Source organism: Peromyscus californicus, unplaced genomic scaffold, assembly GCF_007827085.1.
Source record: "Peromyscus californicus insignis strain IS unplaced genomic scaffold, ASM782708v3 Scaffold_1__1_contigs__length_55948999, whole genome shotgun sequence".
NCBI lineage: Eukaryota > Metazoa > Chordata > Mammalia > Rodentia > Cricetidae > Peromyscus > Peromyscus californicus.
In genome coordinates, this window is record NW_026294492.1 from 42,564,841 (window position 1) to 42,582,429 (window position 17,589).

Consider the following 17,589-nt stretch of genomic DNA (forward strand, 5'->3'; position numbering starts at 1 on the left):
GCAGGCATGCAGGGAAGACTCCTATGGGTAGGCACCCCTACCAACAGCCCCCATTGTACCCTGCAATCTACAAGACCCACTCTCTGCCCCAAACCCATCCATCCCCCTGTGACCTCAGAAGCTCCCTGAGACACAGAATCCACCAGCTCTGATTGGACCAAGAGCTGTGATTGGACCAAGAGCACTGAGTGGACCAAGAGTACTGGTTGAACCAAGAATGGTCCCCTGAAACCCAGACACAGCCAGTATAGATTAGACCAAGAGAAACTCCCTCAGACACAGACCCCTCTTGGACCAATTGGAAGAAGAGAGCAGATGCCAGTGCAAAGGTACATACAACAACAGAAAGACCAATATGGCACCACCAGAACCTAGCGGTTCTACAACAGCAATACCCGAACATCACAATGTAGATGAAGCAGGAGAAAGCAATCTTAAAAATAACTTTATGAAGATGAAAGAGGTCTTTAAAAAGGAAATGAGAAATTCCCTTAAAGAAATTGAGGAAAAGACAAACAAAAACCGGAAGAAATCAATAAATCCCTTAAAGAAAGCCAGACTGAGGCACAGTTGCCAAAACTGATTCCACTTGCAAGTCCTGGCCACCTGTTGCTTTTGGTATCTTGAGTTTTACCATATTTACCTGTTGAAATTGACATTTGTTACTACTTTTATTTCTGATTTCAATTCTCTTTCAAGACTAAAGTTATATTTATCCTTCTAACTTATAATAATGGAAACTTCCTTCAATACAGTCCACTGATTTGATTACCTATGTCCATATGAATGGGCATATTGGCCAAAAGTAATTTGCATTAGACAGGTGATCACTTGGTGAACAGGTGAGCACTTGCTTGATGTATGGGGCTTTGCTGCCATTCCCAAAATAGAAAACAAAAGCCAATGGAGAGGAATGAAAAGGAGATGCTGTTAATTTTTATCTCTAAATATATGATTCTTCTAACTTTCTCAGTTCTTGACGAACAAGGATTTCAAAAATTAATAAAATCATTTTCTATCCAATACCTAGCTCATAAATTTATTGCCTCGTGTTAACTTAATCCAGGAGGGGATTGCCAGGAAATTTTGTCTTCTTTCACTCAGACTGCTAATAAAGGTGTTTATGTTCACTCTGTCAAACATCTTCCCTTGATTCTTTGGAGGAAAAGGCCAATTCAAACATTTCAAAGTGAAGAACTTGAAGAGTATTTTATTGAATCCCCAGAAAGTTAGAGTTTTCTGTCCAGACTGTGTCAAGACAACAACTTGAAGGAACAGTGACAGGGGACAAGAGGTACCAGGTCACTGAGAATGTTCTTGGATGACAGACTGAATCACAGGCACAAGCAAAGCCACAGAAGTAAAGGTGACAGCAAAGTTGAGAAAAACAGATGCTATGCTGACCTCAGTTCATCAGAATCAAATCACTAATTTGCTTACCGTCATCTAGTGATTTGAAATGGTCCCCGAGGAAGCCAGGAGTGGCAGTGAGTATGCAAAATAGGTCCTTGCAGATTTAAGTGAGGTGCAGTTTGGACAAGCAGAGGCAATTCCAGTGGGAATGCAAAGAAGAGAAAGCAGCAATGACATCAACATAATGTAAGGTCCCAGATGACAATTGTATTACAGTGTTATGTATTATTACATTGTAAGGTAAAGACTGGGAGCAAAGATGTCTGCATTGGTGACCTTGGTCCTATTCAATCACTTTTTTGTACTTACTTTAAAGAGGAAATAAACAACAACAACAGCACACACACTTCTTGTTTGTTTGTTTTTTGTTGTTCTTTTTTTTTCTTTTCCTTTTTCCTTTTTTTTTTTTGAGATTGAGTGAAACAAGAGTTTCTCTGTGTAACAGCTCTGGCTGTCTTGGAAATTGTTCTGTAGACCAGGCTGACCTGGAATTCACAGAGATCCACCCACCTCTGCCTCCTGAGTGCTGGGATTAAAGGCATGTACCACTACTACCTGGCTCACACATTCCTTAATACAATGAAGGAAATAATTCTAAAACACATGGAATACCTCCATCTGTATCATGTGCTCCTGTTGTATTATAGACACTCCTTAAATTTCTTTCCACCTTAGAATAAATTATAAATTGAAAATAAGAACCATGGGTCTTAGAGGGGGAAAAAAGCATTAAAGATCAGAGCATGTATAAGATATTTGAGGTATTTAGTGCCAGAATCTAGATAAGAACTAGAGGAACAATTATAACATCTGAGCTATTATAATACAAAACTATTTTGAGTTAACTGATTTGTATAAAGCATTTAACATAATCATTAAGTAAGCATTTGATACATCTTTTTGACTAGAGCAGAAAATAAAAGAATATTATTTTTGTCAAAACTCAAATGGGAGTATTTTTCTAATCTGTTTTATCCACTCTACACAATGTACTCATACCTCCAAGCCACTTATTCATGAATTGCAGAACTTGGAGGCAGTGAGCAATCTCAAAAACACATGTGTCAGCCTGTGGGACCTCCTGTCCTATGGAACATTCAGCGATCTGTACCGAGACCCCAAAAAGGAGGCCTAACATTTTACTATATGATTATTCTTGTGGGATGCGAAGCAAGTCACATATCAAAGGTAAAATAAGTGTTAGAAGATAATAGAGAAGGGACATAAGGTGTGCAGGACCAGGCCAATCTTTGGAACTTATTAAAAGCTGCCTCCTGACATCATAGTTCACAGTATACTGGGCTATGTGCAAGTAGATGGAGATGATTCTAAATGATGCTATGAGGCCTTACCGTTTGGTTGTCTGATGTATGTGCATCTGTACCTGCTAGTACCAGGAAATAAGCCACATTTCAGTGTCCAACATTTGCTGATAGCCACAGCAGATTGTTCTCATTTTTGTGATGCACATGATTATAAGCTTCCCTAAAAACGAAAAACACAGACAGTACTTTCTTAAACGAGATACACTTATGGGAGTAGAAATAAAATCAACAACTGTGAAAATTTAAAGAGAAAAAAATACTCAAGGAAACATTTTTTTTAAAAAATTATTTTACAGAGAATTCTTAAAAATCAAATAAAATATTCATGTATTCAATGTGTTCTTTTCTTATTTTAAAACTAAGAACAACATAACTCTGAGTATCAAATATAATCTCATAATATTACATATTTCAACACAGTAAATGAACAGTAACTTGGAGGCAAACAGTATCTTAGGAGGCAATATTATCCACCTCAGATTATTTGTATCCATGTATTTACAATATGGAGTTAGCCTTAGTATTCCTTTGGCCTCAGAGTAGGTAAGAAGTTTCATTAATAACAATTCTTAATAACAATAATTAAGCATAGTCAGAATCAAATGCTACTGTTTGGGGTGTAATGCAAAGGCCTTTAAGATTTTTAAAGTACAAAGGGCAAACAACTAAAAGTAGTATCAACCCTTGATCCTGTAAGACAATAGTGGACTTGAAGCCTAAAGCTTCAAGAGAAAAGCTTTAAGAGAAAAAAAAAATCTGTAGGATTTATTGAAACAAAGCATAAAATGCAGCAGGAGTATGGGGATAGTATAGGTTATAGAAATAATTGCACCTGAATTTTTGCACAGTAACACTGCCCAGAGAATGGTAACACTTACATTCATACAGAAAGAACATGCTGATAATATACCAGCCAATGAACAGCTCACAGAAGGTATAATGCCCTTTATCTGCAGCTGTGGATAAAGCTGGATCTCTTGAAAAGGGCACTGGAGGGACATTAACTTCAACACCTTTATTCAAAAGAGCCTGATCTACCTCTGTCTTCCCATCAGAGGCTTCTTCCACTAGTGGTGTGAGACCAGTCTAGGCTTAATGGAAAACAAAACAACAACATCAACAACAAAGAAACACAAATAAAAACAACAAAAGCCCAAAGCAATGGAAGAGAACAGAAACAGCCAAAATGTTAAAAACAAAAACAAAGACAAAACATGGTATGGTTCCTGCAGATGCACAAATTTCAGAAGTTGAATTTGTTTACATGACAGTCACATTGATTAAAACAAGATTAATTCTATGTAAAATCAGTAGTATTGTGAAAAGATTTGAATAAGATCCAAGTCTGTAGCTGTGAATGACACTATATAAATAACTACTGTACTTTAAATAAGTTGTTGTCAGCTTGTAACTTGTCTTTAATACCTATAAAAATGTGCTACCAAGATATTTTCATGAGTCAATAAAGATTTATAACTATGTCTATAGTAGGGTAATATGCCTAGAAAGTAAGAAAAATCATAACCTCTAAATACATGCACGTGTAGAAGAAGGATTCAAATGCTTGTTAAATGTTAACATTACTTGGCCCCATCTCAAAGGCATCATAATTAGAATGCCTACATTTAAAAACATTATTATAGTATATTATGGTGCAGGTGAACAACTTCTCTCAGCCAAATAATTATATGTACAAAGATCTCTTCCAGCATTAAAATATTCTAACTTAATTTCATCAATATAAACTATTGCAAAAATATCTCCTGCTGTAAGATGTCTCATTATTAACTAGTTGAACAATGTATAAGTATATAAAAAGATCCTTGATGTCATAAATATGTATAGCACCCAAAGAACGCATCTTAAACATCATTTATATATGCCATTCTGATGGCTGAAGAGATTGCTCAGTGGGTAGTGTCTTTCACAAGCTATCTTAAGGTATGATGCCATGCTCCCACAAGGTGGCAGGTGAGAAAGGACCCTCTAGAGAATTGTCAGTGAGGCATTATTTTTATTTGCTGGTTCAATCAGCTCAGATAAGGAATCTCTTCTGTGTGGTGATGTATTGTATCCCCCAATATACTGTGTCTCCCAATAAAATAACATTTGCCTGGAGATCAGAGGAAAAAACCAGCCACTATATAGAAGTCAGGCAATGGTAGCACAAGCTTTTAATCCTATCACTTGGCAGGCAGCGATCTGTCTGGATCTATGTGAGTTCAAGGTCACACTGGGAACAGAGCCAGGCATGTTGGCACATACCTTAAATTCCAACACTAGTTAACCATGGAGGTCTGGAGGTCTGTACAGACAGACAGGAAGTGACAGAGCTGGGCAGAAAGAGGAAGTGATGTAGCTGGACAGAGGGGGCAAATCATATGGCAGAACACCAAGGCATGTAGGCGTGGGTAGACAGGAAGTAACTCGCTCTTTGGAAGCTGCAGAGTTGGTGAGGTAAGGTTGGCTGTGGCTTTCCCTATTCATCTGATCTCTCAGGTTTTCACCCCAATACCTAGCTCCTGAGGATTTTTATTAATAAGACTGTTTAGAAATCCGCCTATACTTCTGATTCAAGTTATCTATCTGATGTTTTTTTAAAGTTATAGAACAAAACTGAGACTAAACAATAAAGCCAGAGAGTCTGACATCATTACATTAATTCAAGAACTGACTCCTGTATCCTAAACCATGAGGAGAATAGCAACCAGATACAACTGAGGGCAAGCTACATTTACTTTTGTGTCCCCAGAATCAGCCTTGGTTTGTGGTCAAAACAAAGAGATATAATTTTAGGAAAATTCTTCACGCCATTTAAATAGCCTCAAATTTCTTCCATTAAATGGCAGACACATGGGTAATCTCAAATAGGAGCCAGAGCAGAGTTAACCATGAGCTAACACCAGTCATTTCACAAACAGAGCATGACAAGTTTCATTGCTCTACCAGCAGATCTGCTCCACTCCTGTGCATTCTTCTACAGAATCAATCTTGTGAATAAATCCTGCCCCTTAGCGGAGCATATTCCATTAGCTATTGAGGTTGAGGAATGGAAGGAATCTGTTTCTGAGCAGAGTCACTCGCTTCACACAGAACAGGGCTGACACTGTCTCAGTCTATCTTAATGGCACTTTTCTGGTAAAGTATCTTTCTTTTGTATAGAAACAGGAGCACATTCCATTCCCCTTATAATTTTGATCCTAAAAATAATAGATAGAAATTGAAAAAACAGATGTTAAAAAGTGCTTATGTGACAGTTTGGTGATCTGTTTAGTTATCACTGTTGAATTCAGGATAACCTGCAGCCTCTATAGCTAGGGAATAAACAACAAACCCTCAAAGCTATGAGTTTGCATCCTGAGAATATAGCGGCATGGTAGCTATAAGAATGTCTTTCTAAATAAATCCCATCTACAGGAAGCATATGTTCCCAAATGCGTTCCATGCAACCTCAGAAACTCATTAGATCCTCTGGGCACACCCAGTCAATGACTGAACATGAGAGATTTGAATGCAGATTACAGTGGAGAAGCAGGTTTCCTCTAATGGACAGCTTTAGCCTGGGGACTCAGCTAAGACCACCTAGACATTCCATTGGTCTGTAGCCTAAACTGCTGCCACCAGCACTGCCTTGTCCTCTCTCTCATTCCCCATGGGTTGGATGTGCATAGTGATCTGTCTTCTGTCCTTTTCCATTTTTTTCCACAGGTTTTGGTTCCATGATGTATTTCTCAATATTTAGTATCACTGCAGTTGGTTTTTATCAGAGTGGGCTTCATTGTAAAGTTTAATATAATTCCCTCTATCATTTGTTAATTAGAACTCAAATATGTATATACTAACAGTTGGAAAAGGTGTGCTTTTAGTGGAGGGAGAGACAAAGCAGCTAAATTTGTTGTAAACACTAGATTTAAGTACTCAGCCCTATAAATCTTAAAGTTGTTCATGTCCAGCCCAGTTCATCTGAGAAGGCCAATGAAAGTTAGGAGCAAGACTGGAGTTCTTATCAACATTTAATTTTTCTTAGCTTAATTTCCACAATTTAAGTCTCACAGTATACTCAGGAGCAAGGTATCAAGTAGATTTGTTTCACTGGAATCTCTGTGGAGATGGTTTATTTTATCTCCAGTGTTATGAATCATTGATTATAGCATTAATTGCTAAATACTTTTTGTTGATAGTGGTATGTGACAACATTGTTTTAGAGGGAGAGGGGATGCAGCATTGGGAGAAAATGGAGAGAGGTTGCATATTTGGAGTCCTAAATTTTGTATAAATATGGGCTCATTGAATCACTGCTTAACACTTGAATAAAATAGTCTTTAAAGTAGAATATCAAAGAAGACAATAACAAACTGAGTGTAAGGATTGAGAATTGGAAGCATCCTTCCTTCAAGCCCATATTGAGTGCCTGGCATATTTCCCCATCATGTCGGTGACTACTGGAGAGCACTGAAAACCAGCACACACACAGAGGAAAGAATATATCTCTACTATGCAACATAAATTGACAACTCCAATGCTAATAAGAGTCAATAGTATGTTTTTAACATTATTATGAAATTGTTCACTGAAGATGTTTTGCTATGACAGTTAAGTATCACAATTTTCATTCTTTATGATGGAAAATATACCTAGTCTTGAAACAGTACACACACTCATAAGACCATTTGCAATAATCTATGTTTATGACACACAGTAGTACTCAAATATGTTAGTATTCTAAAAACAATAATTCATTATTTTAAGCAAAATAACCAACCATTTCTCACCCAAGAATACACTAAAAGAACATGGCCAAATGTTTAGAGTAGAAATTCTGTCTTAAAGCCCAAGAACTTACTTTAGTACAATAGCAACATTTGTGAACATTACTCCCCAAATACTATTAAATTATCCACTGACTACTGGACTCAGTCAGATCCCAATTAAAATTCATAAGAGCTGGTGTCACCAACTTTGAAGCATATTAATTGGGCCTATAGATGAATTTTCTGACTCCTGTCTGTTTATTTTTCTCATGTGTAAATCCTATAAAAGTATTCATGTCATTGGTTTTACATGAGAAGAATACTCACTGGCATAGCTGTGAATTATGCATAAGGGACTTTTGTGGTAATATTTTGTTTGTGATCTAACAAATAAAGCTTGCCCAAAGATCAGAGTACAGAGCTAAGCCACTAGTTAGCAATAGAGGCTAGGCAGTGGTGGCACACACCTTTAATCCCAGCACTCAGGAGGCAGAGGCAGAGGAATCACTATGAGTTCAAGGCCACCTTGGGCTATATGAGATTAATCCAGCCTAACAGATGGCAATGGCTCAAATCTTTAATCCCAGTATTTGGGAGTCACATTCCTTTAATCCCTGCAATAGGAAGGTGGAGACAGGGAGGGATATGGCTGGGCAGAGAGAGGAATATAAGGCAGGAGGAGCCAGGAGCTCAGGCTCTTTTTCAGGCTCAGGATTTGATAGAGATAAGAAGTCTTACTAGTGGCTGGCTGCTCTGTTTCTCAGATCTTTCAATATTTATCCTGATATCTGAATCCAGGTTTTATTATTAAGACCGACTAGAATTCATGCTACAGACTTTGCTGAATTCCTGTGAGATCACTCCCTCTACTCATTCACTTGTTTGCCTTGCCTGCTCACACAAAATCATTCATGCGATTCTCTCACTATATTCTGAATCATATTTGTTAGCTGTATTACTGAATGATTCTCACATGTGAACACATTTTATGTAGTATCTTGGAATAAAGTCTTAATTATGCATCTATTGTCAACAATCACCTTATTCTATTTTTCTTTTGAATAAAATCCATTTATAAAGGTATATTTCAACATGGTCTCCTTGAGGTTGGTAGTGGTCATTCCCATATTAAATCAGAATAGTTGTGGTCATGTGCACTTTCATTTTCTGATACATGTTTTGACATTTAAAAATGACTGTAAGCTTGCAAAATGGCATATCAGGTAAAGGAAACTGCCACTAAGGCTGACAATCTGGATTTGATCTATGGGACCCACGTGGTTGAAGGACCGAAGCAATACTCATGTGCTGTGGGTCATGAGAGCACACATATGCACACACAAAAAATAAATGAATATAATGATTTAAAAAAATAATTGTTATTAGGGAATAAACATTTCTCTTTACTTGAAGAGTCTTATCCTGGAGTTCATATATCTTGGAAATATATTATCAACTTCTCAATAATTTTGCTAAAGACAATTATCTCTAGTGCATGTATTATAATAGTTTCCTGGGTTACATTGCAAAACTTGAAGAAAGTCTTGCCAGAAAACTCAAATTCTTCTCTTGCCCTAGCAGATACATGCTGAATGACTGAAATGACACAAAAAGGCTGGACATCCCTGTGTCCACATTGTCATCCCCCACTTAGTTATTAGGCCATTTTCTACTTAGTTCCTGTGTAGACATATTGTGTAATTTTTGGCCCAATACTACATTACAGGATTAATTTGGTCTATAGTAACTAGAGTTGATGTGTTTATTTTTTCACCCCCATCATTATATTATTTCAGTTGAAGCACATGTCAACCCTCAACCTTATTATAAGACCCACACTAAAGTACAGGCCAAGATGTTTGCTCAAAATGATTGCAGTTGTCAGAAGAACACAGTTGTTTCTGCAACAAACTCACTGGCTGTTACTCTGGGAACCACAAGGCCAAGATGATTACTACGAGATTGAAAACTTGTACCCATAACCAATGGAAAATTAGTAGACATTGTCACATTGTCATTTATTTATGCATTGCAAAAAGAGTTTGTCTCTAACAACCATATTTGAATGTAGTATCCTGGTTAGTTCATCATTGTATTCCCAGCATCTAGAAATTATAAAACATACAAGAGATGATGAGTAAATACTTGATGAATAAATGAATATTATGGATAAAACACAAAGCTTGAAATAGGTAATGAAACAATGTGAATTATACATTTAGTTATAATGGTGATATTTAGTCACCACATTAAGACTCTTGTGATTCTCTGACGATGACATATGGACTTTGAAAATAAATACACTAAAATTACCATTGCCTTGATTTCCTTGGGTCACCACATAAGCACATTTGGAAATTTTAAACACTAGAAAAGTAGCTTTGATCTGAACATGTTGCCCAAAGCATATGTTGGAACTTAATTGCTAAAATAAAAGTAGTAAGAAAATAGGCTAGGTGAATTAAGTCCTAACGACTGGTAGTAGGGACTCTGTGAAGATCTTGAGGGAGAAGGTTCATACTCTTCTGCTTTTGGTCATAAGAGTTGTTCTCTGATCACTTCTGCAGTGAAAGGAACCAGAGCTCAACAAGCTCCCTCAGAAGAGAGGCAGGACCTTTCCCAGATATCATAACTGCCACTGCTTCCCTTTATCTTTGATTTTCTACCTTTTACAACTGTAGTAATAAATTTTATTATTTTTGTTACTTGGTCTCTGTCTGTTTCTTATATCAACACAAACAGACTGATAGATTGTTTGAAATATCTAAAGGAAGATCAGGATAAGAACTGAGAAACAATACAATAAAACAATTTAAACTATTTTCAGCTTTTAAATATTCTCCCTGTCAAGTAGTAATTTGCCTATACTTCTGAGTATGAGGGACATTGGTAAATGTTTGAAAAGAGAAAGGAAGAGGAAAAAGAGGTGATGAGTTTTTGAGTTACTGTGTAGGTAAGCCATAACTTGATTCCATGTTTCCTGCCTAATCTTCCTATGAACAAATTATTTAGGTCAACTAGTGCATTATTTGCTAAATCACCCCAAAGTAACTGTTCCCCATAATGTGAACTATGATGTAATTCTGCCATTTGTTATAACATTAAGAAAAAATTAGGGAGGGAATTATGATGAAACTATTATCAAAGTATGCTGTTTTCTATGAAGTACCTTAGTTTAGATTGATTTCATTGAGAATTCTATGTTAGACATCAAATAAATACATTATTTTCTTAGGCCATTACTATTATAAATATTATTTCTTTAAAAGATTTAGTAATAATTAAGATAAACATTTTTGATTTAAGATCAAAATTTTCATTAGAGTCAAAAATGGGACGGTGGTTAGAAAAGATAAAGTCATTATGCTTTTGAATATACCTTATTTAATCAAGAAAGGACAACAATACAGAAGATTGCTACAAAGTATCAGAAAGCAGTTGGAAAGGATCACATAATTATTGTAATAATAAGAACTATGACCACATTGTGAATATTTACAGGAGAAGAAAAGAACAAATGAAGAGAGAATTAATCCTAGAAATGGTGGTAACTCTTTGTCCTCAGCAGTCAGAGTTTCTTCATACTTGTTACCCCTGAAAGCATATACACACAAAGAGCAAAAGCAGTCTCAGCAGGTTTTATTTATACATTGTGCACACACACACATACACACACACACATCCATATATATATATGTATACATCCATATATATGTATATATATATATGTATATATATATATATATATGTAAAAATATAGTCAAAAAGAGGCTATCAATTTGGCTGGAGAAAGGAAAGTAAAAGGAAGTGATGTAATTCTATTATAATTTAAAATGTACTTATAAAACTTTGAAAGGCCTGCTTTTTAAATGCTTCTATACTTTATATTTTTATTCAAGAACATTGATAGTGAAATTCAAATTAACAAGTTACAAATTCAAATAAAAATAATTAATTGTTTTCTTATAACATTAAAACAACAACCAAGCATAAGTAAAATCCACAGGCTTGGTTTTTAATCATATAGGGAGGACAATAATAGAAAGATAGGTAAAAAATTTACCTTAAAACTGATAAACTACTCAGGTTGACATATATTAAATGGAATTCAATTTTTTAAGGTATTAGTTTGAGTGGGTATTTAAAATGTTAATAAGATAAGTTGAGTTTGAGTGTGTAGCTTGGTGGTAAAAGGTATGTTTAGTGTGTGCAAGGCCTAGGAAACAAGCCCCCCAAGAAAGGAAAAGAAGAGGGATGCGGAAGAGAGAGAAAGAAAGCAGAGGAAGAGGAGGAGGGGAGAGAAGGAGAAAGGTTTATTGGTTTCAATATGATTGGACTATGTTAACACTGAGTAGTTTGGTAACAATGTCAGGATTCCCCATTCTACATAATGTTCAGATCTCAATCTGTCCTTTCATAACACTAGCAGGATCCTCATCAGTGAACTCATTGGTATATCGTGAGAGTAACATGAAACCTCTTAACACAATAGGGACCAGGCAGATGGCTCATCGATAAATCACTTGACGTGTAAACCTGATGACTGGAGTTAGGATGCACAGACTCAGTGGAAAGACCATCCAGGCCTGGCTGTTGTCTGTAATCCCAGCTTTCTAGAAGCAAGGAACTTGAGTATCTGGCACAAGCTGCTTAACTAGATGAGCTAGGGTAGGTGAGCTCTGAGCTAAACAAGAGACTGTACCTGTAATATGGTGGGAAATGATGGAGGAAAGCGCAGGCCTCCACATACATACACACACGGGAATGGGGCGCAACTAAATTTATGTCTTTAAATATGATTCAAAAACTCTAAAATTCCATGTTTGAAAAAAAATTGTGCTCTCTGCCAATGTTAAACTCTTTGTCTAACATCTTTGTTTCAAATAATAATTAATAATACGACTTTTGCCATCAATGCACTTATGAAAGTGTTTTAAATTACATCACATTTATGCATCAAATATAAAATATACACACAACTGTTTATTAATATAAAAATTCCTTTAGTTTGTTTTTATTGGTAGCTTGAGAAACTCATTTTCATATACAGGTATTACATGATCATAATCATTATATTACCTTTCTTCTCAAATTGTATTTCTTTGTTTAAATCTTTCAGTGGGCACAGCACACCATTGGTTAAGAAATCAAAGGCATACAGCTATGCAAACATTACCTTCATTATCAGAAATATTCAGTCTAGAAAGGAAAGAAGACTGTACACTAAGAAACAGATATAAACTCTGGAGGACACTGAAGTTAATAACTAACAAACTACTATATAACACTCAGCTCAAGGAAGTTGGGGTCATAGGATGTATTTGTCACAGTGACTTTTCTCTAGGAATTCACTGGCTATCAGAGGAGATAGATTGATGTATAGATCATTGCAGAGTAAGCCAGTAATTTACAAGACAGAAGTGAGCATGCCATGATAAATTCTCCATTTACAGCATGCTTACTGGGGATTTATGAAGCTATGCTTACAATGAGATAAATAAAATTGAGAGCAATGGGTTAGAGGTGTGTATTATTTAAAGTCCTGGCCTTGGTGGAAGAAGATGCTGTTTCTGTTAATTTGAATGCTTCCTCTAAGTTTTGTGGTATTGGACATTTTTCGATATTCTTTCCTTCAAATTATCACACTTGAAAGAGAAGGATTCTCCAGGCTGGGGTCTAAGTTTGGGACCTACTAATACCTAGGAGGTAATCTAAAGGAATTGTAGAATTTCTGTTATACTCATCCATGGCTTTTCACAGAGGTGACACGGAGATGTTTGGAAATCAGTCACAGGTATTTTAAAATGATATGGTAGGCTTGTAGATACTTCAAAATATCAGTAAATTATTATTTTACTCCTTTTATATACAATGTGTTAATATACAATTAAATCATAAGTTTTAATCATAGTTTGATGGCTGTATCTCAATATTATTAGTTTCCTTTGTAATCTCATGCATACATTTTATGTGTGTTAAAAGTCTTTTGTTTGTTTTTATTTTTTGGAAACTGAGCTCACTAGACTTACAAATGGATTCAAGAAGTAAAAAATAATTGAAAAGCCCTTTATAATATGAACTCTTGGGTCATGTGTGTCACAGCAACAGTCCTTAGTTACTTTTCTATTGCTATAACAAAACATAATGACCAAGACAGATTTTAAAAGAAAATATTTAATCTGGAGGACCCAAATCAAGAGGGTAGTAGAGTCCATGACCATTATGGCAGCAGGCAGGCAGGCACGGCACTGGGCTAATAGCTGAAAACTTCCTTAATGAGACTACAACCACAAATCAGAGGGAGAGGGCAAACAGGGAACGATATGAACTTTTGGAACCTCAAAGTCCACTCCCATTGACATACCTTCTCCAACAAGACCTCAATTCCTAGTCATTCCCAAACAGTTCCACCAACTGGGGACCAAGAATTCAAGCCAAAGAGATTTTGAAGTTCTTCTCATTCTAAACACTACTTCATTTAATTGCTTTGTTTCCATTTGTACTTTCATACTACCAGCTGTTCTTTTGAGGATCTGAAATTCAGATTACTTACTTTTTATTTGATGTTTTATGCCTACATTTTTTATGATTCCTCAAGTGGTAGGAAGTGTGCACAGTAAAGACATGCTTGTTCATTTTCAGTGGTCACAAGAGTTGAAGGAGCAGTGGAGTTCAGATCGGATCACACTGGCAACCACAGAGTGCTCAGGTACTGCTTCAGTACCATGCTTGCCTGTTGTCATGTTCCCTGCCATAATGGCCATGGATTCTATTACCCTTTGAACTGAGATTCCAAAATTAAATGTTTTTTTTTACAAGTTGTCTTGGACTTGATTCTTGCTACCAATGGAAAAGTAACTAACACAGTAATAGTACCAGGAAGTGAACTATTACTATGATAGGCAACACATGACCATGGAGATATTTTGTGAATTTGTTGCAATATCCCATGGTTTACCTTGGCTCCACTTAGCTCTTTGTAACTCCCATATTAATCACTCATCTAATATAGAGGATACCTAATTGGTTTGTGGTCTCATTGGGAGCATATTGAGTTTTAATAGAATAAAGGATTTTGATTTTTTCTGACAATAGTAAATAAACAAGTTCTGAATATCTCCATGAATTTAAGTGACAGAGTATAATAAAACTGTAGTAAAATTAAATTTAAAATGCTTCTACTGGTGGGAAGCAAAATATACAATACAATGGTATGTAGATCTAATAACACACCTACTTTTATAATAACTAAGCAGTCTGACACCAAGATGGAAAAAGAAAATCCCTGACAGTCTTGATCTTACCTCCTGGCACAAACTCTTCATAATATATTTAATCCATAATACAATTTCAGAAAAGAACAAAGAGATGCTGAGCTACCCTTTCACAACCTACTTTTCCATAAGATGGTAATATTCAGAGGTTTCCTTTCCTAACAGCACTAATAGACTTACAAAGTGCCAACCAAAGGGCCGAAGGAGTTGCATGTGTTTACAAGGGAAGCTGTCAGGAGACATTTAGGAAGGCTATTAGGAATCAGAATACAGATGCTTTAGCATTAGAAGGAAATTGGCAGCTCTAGTGTTTGTCTCGCTTTTCAGCTTGCTACCCAAAGCTTCCAAAGTGGACATGGCCCACTGAACTTTCTCAATTCAGTGGGAGTGGGAGGAATAACAAGGAAAGAATGGAAAGAAAATGGGTTGCGTCTGAGATAATGGTGAGGTGTATAGCTGCTACTCATGGATGAAAATAACCACATTGTAGCCTGGAGGCAGCTCGTCTCTGCCTTGCTCACTTCCATGTACAGGACTGCAAATGGGAAATGATTCGTCAGCAGGTTTCCTGCAAGGGTGCAGAGGCATGTGTTCATAAATAATTTTGTGTATCCATAGAGATGCACTAGTTAGCCTAGTTCATTGAAACTTAGCAGACTAGGAAGCCATTTGACTATTAACTAGTAATTCTTCACATATTGGTTGATGTTTTTCTAGAATACTCTTCTTATAATTAAGATTTATAATTCATACTTCTGTTCCTCCAGTTGGTAAAAATACAGACTTTTCCCATGAAAACAAATGCCATAAGTATATTTCATATGGCAATGCTTAGACTGATTAAGTCTAACTTTTTCAGTCGAGTGGACGTGGTGCATGCCTTTGGTCTCAGCACTCAGGAGGCAGAGGTGGGAAAAAAAATTAACTTTTTCTTATTTCTGTGAAAGTACTTTAGTGCCACTGTTTACATGAATAAATTTTGCCTTTTACATGTTATATACCTTATTATTTAAAGTTATTTTCAAATAAGCAATGATTACATAAAGTACTGATTTGAAATTTGGCAACCAAAGCTGATTGCAAAATTTTAAACTGATTGACTTAGAATATAATAAAACTATATTATAGTTTATCAAAATCAAAGCTCACTCATAACAAATGGTATGACTTATCTTGATTTGTCATTTACGCTTTAATCTCCTCTTCTATAGGTTTTTGTCTAATTTATTTATTCTCATCCTTCAGCTCTGGGTCCGTGCCCTACAGTATTCCTAGGAATTAATCTGTGTTCATGCCATATCACCATTAGCCCATTTCCTGCATATTTCTCTCTTGTTTTTCTTTATATAACCTTAAATATGTGAGATTACTGCTGTTTTATGGCTGCTACACCTTCACCTCATATTATCTCCACAAGAGCAGGAATCTTGCATCTCTCAAGACAATTAATAGAAATCAGTTTTTCTTATAATAAGCAATAAATGGTCGAGTTAGGTGTGAGCGAAGAAAATCAGAAAACCTATGATAAATTAAGGCATGATATCCAAGTCATCATTTGTACAGAAGTAAAATTTTTAATTTTTAAGTTTGCAATGATTAGAAAAGAGCTAATTTTTCTAGATATTTTTTAGAATACATCCTTACTTTAACAAATATACTTTTGTTATATGCTGTTATATATCTGAATGCTTTAATTATTTATTACTGAGTTTTCTCCATCAAGTTTGCTGTTTGTGATTACTGTGTGCTTTGAATGGTGTGTGTTTGTGTGTATCATTTACCGCCAACATTTTTTATTTCTTTTTTTCAGAGTAAGTCAAATTGTTGAATCTACTAGATTATAGAGTTGTTTTGCCCTTAACTTTCTAGTAACTGCCATTTCTTGATCTACAGTGACTCTCCTATTATGCTTCTGTCAAATAATGTACTATCAGCTGCTCCCCAGCCTCACCTCTACTAGACAAAATAAAACTGTTTTGATAAAAGGTGTTGATTTATTATGAAATGATGTCTTTCTTTCCCTTATTTAGTTTCTACTCATAATTACAAACTTAACTATGCAATCCAGCTCGACTTCAGGGGAATGAGGAAATTACAAAGCCAAAGAAGAGCAGTGTGGACACAGGGACTATAATATTAATAGCAGACAGTTAGGTGTCCCCTGAGCTGCAGATGGGAGGGTCTAGTATTTCACGTGCACACCAGTCAGAACTTGTAGCCATAAGTTTTCTCAAATCCTTCCAAGCCCCGCGGTCCTGCAGTCTGCAGATTAAATGATCACTCAGAGGCTTAATATTATTTACAAACTGCATGGCCTATGGCAGGCCTCTTGCTAGCTAGCTCTTATATCTTAAATTAACCCATTTCTATTGATCTGTGTTTTATCACTTGTTCCGTGGCTTTAACAACATGTTGGCATGCTGCTTCTTAGGTGGCAGGCTGGTGTCTCTCCAGACCCTGCTTTTCTCTTTTCTGTCTCTCACCTTGCCTGCCTCCAAGCTGCCTTGCCATAGGCCAAAGCAGCTTATTTATTAACTGATGGGAACAACATATATCCACTATAGAGAATAACATATATCCACAGTGTACAGACTACACCAAGAGGAGAGAGGTGGCTCAGTGCTTAAGAGCACTTGCCATGAAAACATTAAGTCTCTGTAGTGCAGATGAAAAGTAAAAATTGTTTGTCTTTGGTTCATCATTTGCCATGAACAAGATACCAGGACATGAATGTTCATGATGAAGTTCTCATCCTTAAAGTTCACCTCATGATGGACTTAATATGAGTGACTAAGGCACATAATGTCACCACCCAGACATATGAAT